Raw genomic sequence first — 12,252 nt, 5'->3', positions numbered from 1 at the left:
AGAAAGAAGAGGGAATGGTTTAGTGCTCATTCTGACCCAGGCACTTCCAGACACTTTCACCGCTGTGATCTTTCCAAGAAACCAAAGGGTAGATGAATAATCCTTTTTTTTTTTAGAAAAAAATGTATGAAGAAACTGAGGCCAACAGGGTAAGCAATTGTGAGGTCAGAATGCCTAGCTTTAATTCCCAGCTAATTTACTGGCTCGGGGACCCCAAGGAAAGTATTTAACACTTCTAAACTTCAGTTGAACCCCCTGTAAAATACGTTTAAAATTATTTTTATCTCAGATCATTATTCTAAGGATTAAATAAAATAGTGCATGTAAGGTGCTGGACACAAAGTCCACATTGAGTAAAAAACGTGAACATTAAACATTAGTTACAGGAGAGACGATGATGGAGCTAGTAAGTTCTAATGAAGGCGTATAGCTTATGGTAGTGAGAAAAAGAATCTTCTCTGTACCTAGTTCATTATAGGAGTATGCAGCATATCAATTGACATTGTGTTCTCTTGCTGTTTCTTTCTTCTTTTCCTCTTTGCCTCTCTCCCTCATTCCTAAAACAAGCTGAAGTTTTAACTATGCCTTAGGATAACAAGATCCATATATAGGATGCTGAAGAGTCATAGTCAAGTGGAAAGTTGGCAAACTATGCCCCCTGGTCCAGCTATTTGTTTTGTAAATAAAGTTTTATTGGAACACAGCCAGACATATTTGTCTACATATTGTCATGGCAGCTTTTATATTACAGTGGTAGGCGGAACTGAATAATTGGGACAGAGGCTATAGCACTCTCGAACTTTTGAGCTCTTCCATTACAGTGATGGTCAAACTTATGAAAATATTTGTAACCTGGCCCTTTACTGAAAGAGGATGATTCCCAGTCTAGTGTATTAAAATCCTGGGGTAAAGTACTGGAGTGAGCTTAAAAACAGGAAGGCTGAAAATCAGGTTAAAGGGCACTGGTCTGAGCAACAGTAAGCATTCCAGTTCATGGGAGCTGCCATCATTATAGAGGAAATACCCAGAAAAGAGTCAGGAGCAACATTAGAAAGTGCTTACAAAGTGTCAGTGTATGTTTTTTTCATGCACCATTCACTCTGTGAAGCAGAAGCCACCCAGGTTTCATAAATGGAAACCTGAAACACAGAGAAACAAAGAAACCTATTTAAGGACGCTGGGACTTTGACTGGGATTCAGACTTAAGTTTGACGAACTGTATGTCACCTCCTTTTCCTCTGGGCCACCCTGTCACCCTTGCCACATTTTAGGTTTCAGCTGATTGAAACTCAGATTTTATATTCGTGGTCCTCTGAGTGAGGGCCTTTAAAATTATTTCCAAAGGGAAGCCCCCAGGGTTGTCAACCTCTCTTCCAAAAGCAAGTTTTTGGCAGCTTTAACACCACTGGGTTCTATACTCCGTCCCAAAGGCTTCCTGAAAGGTTAACCGTCTGTGGTTGTTCCTCTCAGTGTCACCAATACCAGTGGCCCCAAGTAAAAAGTGGCTTCCAGTTACAGTCAGAGCATGGGAGTCCTATTTTACAGGAATGCAAAAACACTTGATTGCCATTGATTTTCTCCCTAGAAAGTCAAGCAACTAAAAATTTCATTTTGGGATTGTTGGTCTTTCTCTTCCTTCCTCCCTCCCTCCCTCCCTCCCTCCCTCCCTTCCTTCCTTTTTCTTTAAAAGAGAATTGTATTTTGCCCAATAAAATCTACTTAGAATAAACAGACTGTGTCAAAACAAGTCCACTATAATCAGGGAGTTCTGAAACTTTTTCACAGCTAAAGTATTGGGTTTCTACTTCAGAGAAGAAAGAAGCTGTGACAGTAAGCAAACCATGGTAAAGATGATGATGCTATATCGATTTTCTTGAAATCCTCTGCCCTCTAGTTTTCTAATCAGGTTTCCAAATTGTGATAGAGACATGACTACAGAGGGTATATTTCTCTATTACTAATCCCCCCCACAGATACCATGATACATGGCCGCAGTGCTGGGCAGTGATCAGTGTGGAGGGATACATGAACCTGGAGCACACACACCTCCTGTAAAGGCCCAGTGCCACTCAGTGGCACAGCCAGCAAATGCCGACGTGTATGGCGGCACAGGGTCCGATCTTCCAATTCCCAAGGTAATCAAGGAATATACTTCTCAACAACTTTGAAAGTTGAGCTTAGCTTCTTAGTATTGCTGTCATTAAAAAGACAAGAGCCCACAATGCTGGTGAAGACGTGGGGCAAAGGGAACCCTCTGCACCGTCGGTGGGAATGTAACTTGGGGCAGCTACTGAGCAGTACAGGGTTCCTCAACTCACTTCTGGGTATTTCCCCAAAGAAAACGAGGTCAGGGTCTCCAGGAGATATCTGAGATATCCGTTCCCCCACACTCATCTCAGCATTATTCATAATAGCCAAGATACAGAAATAAGTGTCCATGGGTGAAAGGATAAAAACTATGGCATATCTCAACACAATGCAATATTATTCAGTCATGAAAAGAAGGAAACTTTGTCCCTTGTGACAGCAGGAGGGCATTATGCTAAGTGAAATAAGTCTGACAGAGAAAGACAAATGCTCCATGATCTCTCTTCTATGTGAAATATAAAAAAACAAATGAACTCATACAAACAGGGAGTACATTGGCGATTGCCAAGGTTGGGAATGGGGAATCAGTGAAGACAGTCAAGGGCACAAAATTTCAGACATGAGATGAACAAGCTCCAGGAATCTAATATCTAGCATGGTGACCAGGGTTAACAATAGTGTATCTTATACCCAAAAGTTGCTGGGAGTGTAGTTCTTAAAGTTTTCAGCATTAAAAAAAAGTAAGGTGATGGATGTGTTATCTCTTCTTATTGTGATAGTCATTGTGCAATATAAATATATGTTGTACCTCTTAACCTTAAACAGTGTTATATATCAATTATATTTCACTGAAGCTGAAAAAATTGGCTCATATTTATATAAAATACAATTTGGCTTCACAAATAAAGTAAAATGAAAGACTCACACAGGCTGGGCTTGGTTTTCAAATCATGACTTTGTACCTTCCAATGTAAGTAGCTGTGTTGGGAGATCTGGATCCCTTTTCAGTCTTTGGGAAGTTTGCTTATTATGGTAAGGCTATTTGCAGTATACAGGCTACTCTGTATACTCTGATTCAACTTGGTGTTCTCATAGAATCAAATTTCTGAGCTCCAAGGACTCCTCATCGCTGTTCTCACAATACATGTCATGTTAATAAGACAGCTTATTTTTGGCAACTAGCCAGCTGGCCTTGCTTCCAGGTCAATGGTATCTTCCATCAACCTACACCATTGCCCGAACAATGGACAGAAATGAGGTGTTAGACACTTCTGTTTTCCATTGTATGGTTCAGCGCCAGACTAGATGCTTTTATATCAGGTTCTTGCAAAAAAGGCACAGAAGAGCTATCAGTGATTTTCCACCTCTTTCTCAACTCCCGGTTATCCAGAGGCAAACAATTCCACAAATGGGCAGCAAAAACAATAGAAAAGAAGCCAAACAACATTATCTGAAAAGTGCTAAAAAGGAGACTTCACAGAGATGAAGCTGGAGTTTATTTAAATCTATAAGTGTTCCAGAATTTTCTGTACTTCATATTCTCTGTAGTCATAGCCCGCAGGACATTTCTGGGGAAGGACCCGGACTTTGCTCTCCCTAAATGCCCTAATTATTTTGGAGTTTAGCTTTAGCCATCATGGGCTTAACTCAGGTGCAGGGGCAGCATTTGAGGAGCTGGCAGATCTGCTTCTGAGCAACGTTGGGAAGTATAGCCTGTCCCTCTGTCACCCGGGGAGTATCAAATTAGGTACACACTTCAAGGCTGCAAATTCTAACGAGGGTCAGAGATAGGGCAGTTTCTATGAAAAATAGCCTCTTTCTTTCTTTCCCAGGTAATCATAAGAGGTTCAATTTACTGAACCATGCTCGGGTCCTTCATTTTTATATTATATTACCATTTGAAAATGTTTTTATATTGATCCTCAAAATGTCCTGGAAAGGTAGGCAGGTCAGATATTGTTAAGCATCATTTACTGACGAGGATGCCAAAACTTAGCAATGTGTGTTACCTTACTGAGGTTGCCATACCTAAGGTTTTGTGAGTCAAACGTGTTTTTCTTCAGTATCTGGAACATCACAGCTCTGTATATTACTGTGCCAATTTTGTTGAGGCCATCAGCTTTTAAATCTGATTCTCACATGTCCCTCTCACCTTTGACCTCAATATTATATAAGAATACCAATAATTTCAGAAACGATTATTGACTAATCCATAAACAGCCTGTGCTAGACAATAGCAACATTCTATTTGTGTCATTAAAAACATAACGCTCTCAAGGGAAAGACAGGTAGGATTTTAAAGAAAGGAATTACATAAAATGACCAGAAAATGGAGGTAAAACTAAGGATTCTAGCATGAGTCAAGCACAGAGCTAAGCATTTTACTCATATTATCTGACTTAATCCTTGGAACAACTCTCTAAGGCAACTGCAATCATTTATCTAGCAATGGAGGAAACTATTAAGTAACTTGCCCAAGGTCATAGCTGGCTAAAGCCAGAGCTAGGATCCATTCATTGCTCTTCTACCAGATGTCAAAGTCCTGGAGAGTTTCACTGTGCTATTCTGACCCCAAAAACACACATGGGAGCCCACTTTGTTGGGGACTGAACATTTAGATGTTCAGGGAAATGTGGAGGGTGGGCATCCTAGAGAAGGGCAGAGAAGTGAGTGTTGAATCAGAATTTGAAAGAAATGGTAGGCATGGATTTGTGCAGACCCGGAGGTGGTAAGGAGGGTGAGGGTGGGTTGATAAAGCATGAGTAGTGGATAGGTGATTGGTTGGAGCTATGTGACGCAAAGTCACTCTCCAAGTTCAGATGGTTTACCTAGCTGGAGAGCTATTCATTAGCACAGCCTGTTCTTGGAACTTGGATTTGGAACTGTGCCTCTTTGTTCTGAAGGGTAATTTGTTACTTTTGCCAAGTGCTCTAGCATCCTGAGTTCAGGTACCCCCTGAAGTGGATGAGTAGCAAGATTTTACAACATCTGGGAGAAGAAGAAAGGGACTCCCAGGAGTAAGGAAGAGTGGATTGTATCATGTATTTTCCTAGAGGTTGATGAAGACAGTTTAAGAGGCCTCCGGAAGGTGTTACATATAAGTTCTTGGAAAAGTGATTCAAATTCTTAGGGCTCAGACCAAGTGCATGGTGTTAAGTTAGATATAGGACAGTCTACTGTTTTCCCTATTGCCTTTTCCCCCTATAAGTTCCTTCTCATATTCTTCTTCCTTAAATACCTCTGACCCGCAGAAGGAATCATGTTCTATTATTAGAATTACCAGTGTACTCGTGAGCGTTGAAATCAGTTGAGTAGATTAGATAATGCACAGAACACACAGAGTTCAATGAGAAGAAGATGGTGGATAACAGCTTGGGGAACACTGCTGATAAAGAAATAAATGCCATTGGGCTGTGGGTGGAGTGAGGAGAGAACTTCCTTCTTCCTGGTTCATATTTCCATATTAGGGGACTTCCATTAGATGAGTAGTCTTGACCTCTCCCTTCCCTGTCAGTTAGAGGGTAGAACAGTGATGTATCTGATTGGTGACTTTAAAAGGAAGAACTGAGCAAGGGATGCTCAATCTCAGTCACTTATTCCCCTTTGGTACCTACCACCCTACAGAGAGCCCTCTGAAAAGCAATAAAAAATTGTCTGCCCCTTGGGGGCACCTGTGGATGTCCTTCATTGCCTGGGACCAAGTGGCTAAGTTTAGCTACCTCCGAGTTTCAGTTTTGGGATGCTCATTATTGCTGTACATCTAAACCACATCACTACTATAGCTTTCATCAATAAATGTAGCTTGCATTTTCATCTTTACCTGCCTGACTCCTCTACCTATCTCTCAGTTGGTTTCAAAAAGATGCAGAAAAAGGGTGAACTATTCATTGGCCTTTGCAGATATATAAGAGGAGAAGGAGTTCTCAAAGGATACTTAGAGTTAATGGCCAGAAGGATAGGAAGAAAACCAGAACAGCATGTATCAGAAAAACTAAGTGGGGCGAGCTCCTCAACAGTGGTCAACAGTGCTCTATTGGCCTCTTGGCCAAGAGGTCAAATAAGATAAAGACTGAAAATGCACTCATTGATATTAGCAACCAGGAAGATATTAGTAACCGTGGCAACAGCCACATCAAGGTTTTGTGGGTAGGGTCAGAAACATCATGATGCTGTGGGTTGAAGAGTAAAAAGAACAGCTATCTTTGATTCCTCTTATAAGAATCTTGGGGAAAAGAAAAGTGATTAGATAGTAGATAGAAGGAACTGGATTTGCAGGATGCTTTGCTGTTTATTTTAAGGGAAAGGACTTAAGTTTGTTTACAAATAGAGAAAGGGGTGAATAGAGAGAGAGGTTGAAGATAGGACGAAGAGAGGGATCACTGATGGAGGAAGCTTTATGAAGAAGCAAGAAGGATACTGTAATAAATTGTATGATTATTTGGATTGTATATTCCCCCTAAGATAGTTATACATTCCTATTCCACTGACTGGGTTTTTGCTCCTGACATGCTTTGGTCAGGATGTAAGTGGACCCAACTTATATCATCAACTTTCTTATTTTTTTCTGTTACCATGAAGACGAGGTATTCCATGAGGTCTGCTCCTCCAGCCTGCATTCTGGAGTTAGAAGACTTATGGAGTAAGAGCCAGCACCTAGAGTGGGCCATAGTTGGTCCATGGATAACACATAATGTGACTGAAAATCATACCCTTGATGTAAGTCCCTGAGATTTTGGAGTCTGTTATTACAGCAAAGCTGACTCACACATATCCCAAGCACAGTCAGGGAGACTTTCAAAAACAGGGGAAAGACATTTTTAATGCGGAAGAGTATCAATGGAGGGAAGGATACTACGGACACGGATTTTTTTTTTAAGTGGGGGAAGCAAACAGAGTTCTGTCAACCTGGAGACATGTTGAGAGCATTGGAGTCTCATCCACACTCTGGTTTATGTTTGCATTAATTTTTCTTAAAATGGACACTGCTTTTTCAGGGTTTGTTGGCCTAACAGTAGTTTGTAGCTTATTCCCCATCAGAATTGGTACAGGCCTTAACAGTCTTGCGATCAAAGTTCCTCACACAGAGGGAGATAGAACCAAGGCCCACAAACTTTTTGCTTGATTGAAAGATGTTTGAAATATCCTGGATTGTGTTATGCTAGCCTAATGTGTGAAGCATTGAAAATTCAGACCATCATAACCTTAAGGTCTATTTCTTTGCTCTTGAGATAGTTGCCATACTGATATACCAATTTATGTGTGCAGTCTGAGAAGGTGATGAAGATAGCTTACATTTGTCAAACCTGAACAAAGTTGGGGTGAATAAAAATCTTATTGAATACTCTTCATGCATTTATTCATTCATTTTTTTTACATAATCTATATTTACTGAGTCAAGTACCATAGTAGCTACCGGAGACCTGAGACATAACCACAATATATGCCCCAGGTTAATTGGTTAAAACATCCATTTGTGTTTTCTTTTTTTCCTTGTAGTTTCCACTATTCTCAGTGGTACCTGATCTTGCATCTTGTATGAGGTAGAAGCCTGAGCCTTAGTAAAAGCAACCTGAAGTCAATAATTTTTTCTATCTCTTACAAATGCTGTAGAAATTTAAAACCATTGTGTCCCAGAGAAAGAGGTGAAGATGTTTGAGGGCAAGAAAATGGAGACAGATTCTTCCAAATGGGAAAAGGAGAGAGATTTGTGTTTCCTCAGGCTAGTAGGAACCCATATACCACATACTTCTCTGTGGCTGCCCCTGAAGAAAAGACAAGAACTTAGAAGTTAAGACCTGATGAATACCTGGAGAGGTGGTGCCTATACTGTGAAGGTTCTCAGCTTTAGACAGAGTCCCCAGACTCCATGAGAGTTACCTTGCAGCCAGAGGCTACTGTGGTCCTTATAGAGAGCAGAGATGAGAATACCTTTCCTGTACTTTTTTAGAAATAACTTACATACCCCAAATTGTGATACGCAAACCTAGGACAGAGAAGGGACCATGATAATACCTGAGATTGAGTATTTGATCAGCCTGGTAGGATAGAGCAGAGACTCAGATTTAAGTTGAATTAAAGAAAACAAGGGGAATATTTTTTTCCTAGTTCTCAGTTCATGCATTCTGCATCATGTAAATCTTGTTTTCCCCGTGTCCCATTCTCCTGACAAGTAATCTTAAAAGCAGTTACTGTTTAGATCTTTAAAAACTTCCCAAAGCTCCTAACCACCATGGATGTCTGGGCAGAAATGACTCCCTCTTCTTATAAGGAGTTTGGCAATGTCATCTGTGGTATCATCTGTGGATTATGGGAGCTGATGCTCTTTTTTGTTAGAAATGATTCCTACTGCCAAGAGCAAAGAGCTCAAAGCAATAAAATGTTCTGAATCTAACACCTATGTTTCTGTGAGCACAATTTCAAATTATCTGAGAAAGCTCAGAGGCCAAAACTAAGATATGATTCTTCCTGCCCAGGACTAGAGGTGGAAGACAAAACCAACAACTTTGGTAGCATCAAACATTAAAGCTAGCAAAGCCAAATATTGACTTCTGTCCAAAGGGCAGAAAAGAGAGGACTCAAAACAAGACATGGAATCAAAGTTCACAAGCCAGGAACAAACTGGATTGAAATGGTGGAAGTTTGGAAATAAGCAGAACTCCCAGCTAAGCCATGTCCAGACTCCTGACCCCCCAAACCGTGAGAGAATAAATGTGTCACTTATAAGCCACTAAATGTTCACTAATTTGTTATAAAATACACCCTCCCTAATAATATAAATTGATCCTTGGGCATCTTTTTAAATGGCTGAAATATTAAAGTGTAAATATATGTGTCTTCAGAACCTCAATCTCACTGTTCTGCTGGTGTGCTTAATGTTCCAATCACACTGGACTTGCACAACTCTCCAAATCTGTCATCATATTTCATACCTCTACTGAGATGCCTCTCATTCCCCTAGTCTGCCTAGAGAAACTCCTCCTTAGCTTTCAATCTTAGCGCAAATACCTCCCTAGAAGTCTCCAAGCTTCCCGGGTAGAATCGATCACTCCTTCCTTTCTGCCATCAAGGCACTTGGAAGTTTGTTTGGTCATTGTGCTTATTACATCGTTTTATGACTGCAGATATATGGGTCTGTCTCCCCTCTGAACTTGAGACTATTGACAGCACAGGCTGTGTTTTGTTTGTCTCATCTTTATCCAATGCCTACTACAATATGTAAAGGTCATCTTCCAGATTTTAAATTACAGTCATCTCTGCAGCCCCCTAAAATTCCTCTAATGAACTTCTTTGATGGCAGAGAGTGTCTTTGCTGAACTATAATAATTCCTTATTTAGACCCAGTGGAAACGCGTAAACCAACCTGATGAATTTTTGAAATTAAGACATTTGTTTAGAAACCAGATTCTCAGCATCACATATCATCAAATTTTCAAAAATTTCAGTTCTGTTCATTTTCTATATGGACCAGATAGATGATCTTGGGATAGAGTCTGGTTGCTGACACTAATTTTGGTGCTTTTCATTGCTCCCTTAGTTCTTCTGACCCTGGGTACCATTTAATAAATGGGTACTTCAGTCCATCAGAAGCCATCTAGGTCCATGAAAGAGTTGACCCAACATCCTCACATGCTTACTTTACAATGAGCAAATTGCTCGTATATTAGGCTATTTTATTTATGGAACAGAGGCTATAAAGCTAATTTTTTTAAATGAGACATTTGGATTAAATTTATTTCTAGAATATTCCCTTAGAACAACTCCTTTTTTTCTTTAAACAAGTGTCATGAAAAGGTTTATTTTTAGACATAAGGTTTGTAAGAGCTGTAGTGTACTTGGCTCTCTATGCTAGATTTTTATAGACCTCTCGCTTTTTCAGATGAGAGGGCTATTTATGTTGCTTTACACATAGTTTTGATTCCGTAGGGGAGGCTTATAAAAATTATTTTAACCTTTGGAAAAAAATTCAGTCAGTTCAAATGTCATATCAAACATTTGATAGCCAATAAAACAGTGTGGATAAAAATATAATTTTTCAAAATACCAAGGAATATTTGGATAATATTATAAAGGGCATAATATTCTCTCTTTGCATTTTAGAAAAGAACCTGAGATAAATCTTGTTACTGCTCAGTTACTCATTACTGCTATTTTCGTTTCAATACTGAAAACATCATTTAATAATTCTTCCCCCTCTACAGAAACAGGATAGAAATAGCATAACAGATATTCATAGGCCAGGTGTTGAGGATGGACTGCTTCAATAAGGTCTAGTTTACCGAGAAATATGGAAATATTTCTCATATATATAGAAACAATGATACGGAAACAATGAGAATAATGGGTTTTCTCTTGTGGCTCCCACATGAGCAACGTTCTATTTTCAGGAGGTGCAGAGCATTGCCAAAATGTTCACTTGCAGGGCAGTGAATGCTCGTCACTATTGTACCAGTAAAAATAAATACATTTTGCACATGAAGCCTTCACTTATGAATTCATAAATAGGACGTCTAGGTATGTTGTTACCAGCCATTAATGCAAAGGTGAAATTGTTCTTTCATGGCAGGTGGGCCAATTAGCATCTTTGAAAGGAGCCTTCATTGTGGTAACAAAAAACTTGGGTTTGCTGATGAATAATGGTTTCATTTCAAAAAGCACTTTGAAAACATTGACTAATTAATATAACTTGGAAGACAACAAAACTATGTTCTTTGCTCTTAGGCTTTTAGATGAAAGGAACACTCTGGGAAAGAAAGAATGATCAATAGGTGAATCCCACTTCCCCTCTGCCAGATGCCATGCCAGCTGCGAGGCAGCTTTTCTACAATTGTTTATGTCAGAACAAAGACACCTTTGGTTTTACTATGGAAAACCTTTTCAAGTAATAGTCCTACTTTCATATCTGAAAATATGGTGGCATAGATAACCCAAAACCACTAACAAAAACATCTCAAAATGCCAGTTAAATATGGACAACATCCTTTTGAATGCACAGCTTAGATTATCAATACGTAAGAGGGGATGAAAGGTAAAATTACCAATACATACACACCAGTGTCTTTATAGAGATTCTAAGTTTGAGATTGCATTTAGTTGCAGACTCAAACCATTCGTTTTCTAAATAAAAAGGGGCTTATTGGCTCTTAAACTACAACCTCAGATGTGTTCCAGCCTCAGGAGGGCTGGACCCAGTAAGCAGCTCAGATGACACCATCAGTAAACTGCCTTGTTCTCCCTGTGTCTCTGTCTCGGCCCTGCCTTCCTCAGTTTTGGATTCATTCTCATGAACTGTTCTAATGTGGTGGTTAACATGGTTGCCAGAACTGCCAGGCTTACATCATTCTCTCAGCTAGCAATCACAGAGAACAAAGAACTCTTTCCCAGAGTTATAGCAAAAGTCCCGAGGCTGATCACTGATTGACCTGCTGACATCACGTGCCCACCCCTCAATGCATCCTTTTGACCAAAGGACATAGTTCTCTGGCCATATGTCTCCCCTGAATCAGAGGGATGGAATTCATCTTTTCCATGCTACATGGACCAAGTTTTGGGAAAAGGCATGATCCTGTAAAAGGAAGAGATGTGGTGAGAAGCAAAATCAGTCGATCAATCAGTTAATCAATCCAACTGTCTCTTGCAGTTGCCACTGATGCAGAAGTTCCCAGATAATTATTTTTATTTTATTTATTATTTAATTGATTGATTGCTTTTAGACAGAGAGGAAGAGGGAAAGAGAAAGAGAAAGAGCAACTTGTTGTTTCACTAACTCATGCACTCCTTGGTTGACTCCTGTATGTGCCCTGACTGAGGATGGAAGTCTCAACCTTTGTGTATTGGGATGATGCTCTAACCAACTGATCTACAGGATCAGGGTGAGATAAAGATGTTTTTTCTGGTTTATCTTTAATCAGGGACCAGCAATGCATACAAAATCAAGTGGCAAAAAACAACTTCTCTTTTTTCTCCTTTTCTTGCCTAATGTTAGCAATGAAGCTGAGATATTAATCCAATTTGAATTTACCTTTATACATTCCTGATTTATTTTTATCTTTTCCCTTCCTTTCCAAGTGTTGGGAGACTGGTGCCGTCTTTAAGATCACCAACTAATCACCAATAACATGATAACCCGGTGCATATTCAGCCAAGGTTGAATCCCACCCCCGCCTC

This window comes from Artibeus jamaicensis, unplaced genomic scaffold, assembly GCF_021234435.1.
Source record: "Artibeus jamaicensis isolate MK-2021 breed Jamaican fruit bat unplaced genomic scaffold, CSHL_Jam_final scaffold_916, whole genome shotgun sequence".
Taxonomy (NCBI): Eukaryota; Metazoa; Chordata; class Mammalia; order Chiroptera; family Phyllostomidae; genus Artibeus; species Artibeus jamaicensis.
The sequence above is the reverse complement of the archived record's forward strand: the minus strand, read 5'-3'. Positions refer to the sequence as shown.